This window comes from Bombina bombina, chromosome 1, assembly GCF_027579735.1.
Source record: "Bombina bombina isolate aBomBom1 chromosome 1, aBomBom1.pri, whole genome shotgun sequence".
Classification (NCBI taxonomy): Eukaryota; Metazoa; Chordata; class Amphibia; order Anura; family Bombinatoridae; genus Bombina; species Bombina bombina.
In genome coordinates, this window is record NC_069499.1 from 549,550,779 (window position 1) to 549,556,778 (window position 6,000).

Sequence of the window (6,000 nt, forward strand, 5' to 3'; positions counted from 1 at the left end):
ACCTTATACCATCTCTGGAAAGGTGAAAATTGAATTCCCGCTTGAAATTGAGGGTTACCTGATAGTGGCATGAACTTAGAAATCCTATGTTCAACACCTAAGAGTTTGCACACTTTCCACCAAGCTTGAAGGGGGTTATAGATTGTTCTCATCTTTTTCACCTCCTTCGGTAATTGAGCAACAATACAGTGAATAGTTGCTAAAGGGAGATATGGATGTATTATGTTCCTTTCTAGATTATTGTTAGTGACGTAGTCTCTCTCATGTACCCAGTCCAAAATTAGGCGTAGTAAAAAGGCATAGTTATAAAGTTTTAAATCTGGTAGCGCCAGGCCCGCTAGTTCTCTGGGGAGAGAAAGTTTAAGTAAGGAAATTCTGGGTTTTTTATTTTGCCACAGGAATTTTCTCAGAGAAGTGTTAAATATTGTCAAATCTCTTCCCCTTATGATCAATGACATGTTTTGTATTACATATAAAATTTTGGGAAGACAAATCATTTTATATAAGGCTATGCGGCCTGACAACGAGAGGGGGAGATTCTGCCAATTTTTAAGAGTCTTCATAACTCTATTAAGAACTGGGGTGATGTTAAGGTTATACCATTTTTCCGGATTAGGTGAAATCATTAACCCTAGATATTTAAAAGCTCTGGAGACTATTTTGAAGGGTATGTTTAGCATAGGTTCCTTGGGGGGTTTAATCCACATAAGTTCCGATTTTGTGGTATTCACTCTATACCCGGAGAAGGAACCGAATTGTTCAATGATGGATATAAGTTTAGGAATATTGTTGGCACTGTTAGACATGTAAATTAGAACATCATCGGCATACAGAGCTATTTTCAGCTCTTCCGTGCCAATCTTAATCCCCTCCAGCTGTTGCCTAATGCATATGGCCAAGGGTTCAATGGAAACATTAAAGAGAAGTGGGGAAAGAGGGCACCCCTGACGAGTACCTCTTTTAAGCCAAATATCTGAGGAAATCGAGCCATTAATTAACATTTTTGTAGACGCTACATTATATAGATTGCTAACAAAGTTAAGGAAATTACCATGAAAACCGAAATGTTGCAAGGAGTGAATTAAATGATCATGGTGTATTGAATCAAAAGCCTTCTCGGCATCTATTGCTATAACAGCTAGATCAGGAGTGACCCCCTGCCCTCCAGCCCCCATACTCTCCCCAGTACTGAAAAAATCAATAGTAAGAAGCAATTCTCTTATCTTAGCTGAAGAGTTACGCTTGGACATAAAGCCCGCTTGGTCCTTATGAATAACACCAGGAAGAATTGTTTGGAGTCTCGAGGCCAGAATGGTGGTAAGAATTTTGTAATCTGAATTAAGCAAGGCTATGGGTCTATATGACTCCTTCCTCTTTGGATCCTTACCTTGCTTAAGGATCAGCGTAGTACAGGAAGCTGCAAAATTAGGAGAAGGGGGGTTACCCTTTATATATATGTTGTTATATAATGAGGTTAGATATGGCAAAATTGTTAACTTTGCAATTTTGTAAAATTCGTTGGGGAGGGCATCCGGGCCTGGAGCTTTATTCAAAGGTAAGTCATGAATTGCTCTTGATACTTCCATTTCAGTGATCGGGAGATTCAGATTTTCAATCTGGTCAGATAATACTGATGAGGATACAATCTTACTCCAAAAATCTTCACGAGCAAGTATATTTGAATTTTTTAAAGAATATAAATCTTTATAATAGGATGAAAATATCTGTGATATATCGTCCATTTTTGTTATCAGTTTACCATCTTCAAGTAGGGAGTCAATTAGGGAAACCTCTTTATCTTTTTTAACTAATCTTGCTAAAAGTTTACCCGACTTACTACCATATCTGTAAAGTTTAGCTTGGAATCTCAGCTCCTTCTGAGAAGTCTTATAGAGAAGAAAAGTATCTCTATCTTTCAGCGCCTGGGTATATCGTTCCCAGGTGCTGGATGTTTTTTGTAGAAGATAACCATTGTATGTATTAGATACTGCTTTTAAGATTTCTTTCTCCCTAAATTTCAATTTCTTTGTCCTCCTAATACAATATGCCAGAATCTCACCTCTGATCACTGCTTTTGCTGTCTCCCAGAAAATGGTGGGACGATTGATATAATCCTGATTGAAAGATATATATTCTTCTAACTTAAGTTTTACCCAGTTCTTAAATTTGAGATCCATGGCTAGGTAAGATGGGAAGTGAAATCGATTACTTGTGGTAGTGGGGTCACTAGCTTGGAACTCCAAGAAAATAGGGGCGTGGTCAGAGATACATATGGGAAGAATCCCTGCCATTACTCTCGTTTTGCATAATTCTTCGTCCAAAAGAAGAAGATCTATCCTTGAGAGTGATTTATGCACCTTAGAAAGGCATGTGTAATCCCTTAAGTCCGGGTTTTGTGACCTCCAGATATCCCTAACCCCTAGATTTTGAAAAAGTCTGTTAAACAGTTTGGATTCAATATTATCTCTTTTAGTTCTGGGGGCCAATGGGTGTTGTCTTAATCTATCTAAGGGGTATTGGGGTGCCATATTAAAGTCCCCTCCAACTATCAGGTAACCCTCTTTATAGATCATAATGTCTGCCTGCAATGATTCCCAGAAAGACCAATTAATAACATTAGGGGCATAAATGTTACATAATGTGTATATTACTTTATCAATCTTAATTTTTACCATGATAAATCTTCCCTCAGAGTCATTTTTTGTATGCAGAATTTGATAATTTAGCTTTTTCCCCAAAAGAATTGCTACTCCTCCCTTTCTCTGTTTGCTAGGTGAAAATAAAACTTCTTTAACCCATGAGCATTTGAGTTTTAATATTTCTTCTGTCTTTAAGTGGGTTTCCTGTATAAAGGCAATATCAGTATGAATTCTTCTTAAGTGTGCTATTATTGTTTTTCGTTTGATTGGGGAGGTAACACCCCCAATATTCCAGGAGGTCAGTCTAAATCTGTTAAACGTGTTGGCCATCTATATTATCGTAAGGGAAAAAAGAAAAGGAGAGAGAGAGAAAAGAGAGAGAGAAAAAAAAAAAAAAAAAAAAAAAAAAAAACCACAACAATAACACAGAAACACAACCGAGGACCACCGAGGGCCTCGTTTACCATCCTTATGGTGAACTGCCATGAAAGAGAGAAAGAGAGAGGCTATAACTCAGGTTTAGTTAACTATGCTTAGGTGTTAGTCATTGCCTGAAGTCTTAGCCCTTGATCTGGAGCAGGGGGTTGATTTATAAATTTTTCTGCTTCCCTGGCTGAATCAAAGAAATGTGTCTGGTTCTCTATAATGATTTTCAGTCTGGCTGGGTAAATGATGGTGGCTCGATATCCTTGATTTATTAATCTAGTACAGATTGGGGCCAGCTCCCTCCTCTTGGCTGATGTTTCAGCTGAAAAATCCTGAAAAAGCATTATTTTAGTTTCCCCTAAGAGGATAGGTTGATTTTTTTTATAAGATTGTAATAGTAAAACTTTATCTTGATAATTAAGTGTTTTTGCTATAATTGGTCTTGGTCTAGGGTTTTCTTTGTCTGGAGGTTGCCAGCCTAACCTGTGTGCTCTTTCGAGGACTATCTGTGGGTGAGTTAGTGGAATTTGGAGTAACTGTGGTAATGTTTTAGTTAAGAATTTAGTAAGATCTTCGTATTGTTTTTCCTCAGGGACCCCTATCACCCTAAAATTATTGCGTCTTGCACGATTTTCTAGGTCTTCCAATTTAGACTGGGTTTTGATGAGTTTAGAGTGCAAGGAGTCTATTTTATCAGTGTGATTGCCCATCATATCCTCTAAGTCAGAGATTCTTTGTTCCGCCTCGCTCAATCTACTAGCGAATAGGCGAATTTCGGTTGTCAGTGACACTATATCCTGTTTTATTTCGTTTTTGAGGGCATCAAATTTAGGTGTTAAGGCTTCTGATATATTTGAAACAAGTGTTTGTAAATCAAGTGATGTGTTTGTGTGAGGGAAGGTAGTGATGGTAGAGTGAATGTCGGGCGTGACTTCTGTTGGGGCCTTAGATTTTTTATCCCTTTGCCTCGCTGACATATTTAGGGGGGACGTTTTGACCTGTGTATTAATAAATTTGTCCATCAATCTGTGATTGTGATGTGAGAAAAACTGGGGTATTAACTAATTCAAAGGGGTTAAGCCCCTTAAAGTGATAACGTATAGTAAGGAACAGTGAGGGAAGGGGGGTGAATGAGAATGTGAGAGAGTGATTAGGGCTTTTCTTTTCCTTTCCTTTTCCCTTTCTTCTCTCCCTTTCCTCTCTCTTCCTCTCTTTTTTTAGAAGTCCTTAGCCTAAAATCAGAATATATCCAGAAATATTATACCCTCTGATTTACCTCTAATTCTAACTTATAAGGAATCTCCTAGGTTTCTGGGTGCGAAATATCCCAGAATTAATGGGAGTCTCCCTTCCTTAGTCCAAGCCCTTAGGTCTACCTCTCAGGCTTTGGGGTCTCTTCACGTATATAAGAGAAAATATATATAAGCCACAGAGGTATTACAATACCTAGGTACAAATAATTTTACAATTTCTGACGCACTAATTTGCTACCTATAAGACAAAAAGTTGTTAAACAGTCATAATCCAGTAACCAGGGGACTAGAATTATCCCCTCAGTAAAAAGGGAACACAGTCAGAGATAGGAGTTTCTAAACCCATTATCCACTGTATAGAATTTACAAAATTCTAAAATTTAGAACTTATAATTTCTTGCTTAGTTATCAGCAACCCCAGTTAATTATCTTAATTCAGGATTCCTTACCTCTGCATGAAAACTTAGGAAATAAATGTACTAACTTAACAATTGTTTGCTTAGGGGCGGTATGAGAATCTAGACCAAAATTCAAAGTCTGAGTATCAGTAGGGGGAGGAACAAAAGAAAGCACCTCCCTAGGGTTAATTAATATACACAATTAATCCCAATATCCACAATTTAAATCATTAACTTAATATGTACAGATCCCACTTGTATTAGTTTAAAATACTAAGCACACTTAAGATTGACCAGTTTTGAGTATTTTTAGGTCTGAACCAGGCAAAGACAGAAAGAAACCCCTAAGTCTGCCTCTCAGGCTTTGGGGTCTCTTCTCAGTACATATATAAGAGCAAGTACATATAAGCCACAGAGGTATAACATTGCTTAGATATAAATGATTCCAAACCGATTATCCACTGTATAGAATTTACAGAATTCTAGAATTAGAACTTATAATTTCTTGCTTAGTTATCAACAACCGCCGTTAATTATCTTAGTTCAGGATTCCTTACCTCTGCATGGAAACTTGGGCAATAATTGTACTAACTTAACAATTGTTTGCTTAGGGGCGGTGTGAGAATCTAGACCAAAGTTCAAAATCTGAATATCAATAGGGGGAGAAACAGAAGAGGGCACCTCTCTAGGATTAATTAATAAACAAAATTAAGCCCAATTTCCACAATTTAAATCATTAACTTAGTATATACTAATCCCAATTGTATAAGTTATTAGCTTAAATCACTAAACACACTTGAGATTTGAACAAATTTGGGTATTTTTAGGTCTAGACCAGGCAAAGACAGAAAGAGAGAAAAAAAAAAGAAAAACAAATGGACAACAATAATATAGGTGAGATCAGTGTCATAACCAGCTGCCAGGTGAAACAATGTCATTGAACTTAAGCCTTATCCGGCCTTGCTTATATATACCCAGATACAGGGTGTCCGTTTTTACTTTCCTCTTCTCAAAGTATCTCCTGCTCTTTCTCCTTTGGAGATATAATTGTGTCAAAAAAGAGGAAGAAAAAAGAGGGGCACAGAATTTTCAATCAGTACGTTACCCCCTGCCAGTTTCCAGGCATCTTGAACAAGGTGCTCCTCTTCAGCACAACCCCCCTCTCGCAGCACCGGTGGGAAGGGGGTGCACCTAACCACAGCTGCCGGAAAGGTCAAACAGCACTCAGACAGACCAGTGCTGGAATCAACGGGCAGCAGAAGAGACAGGCTGTGACCTGAGAGA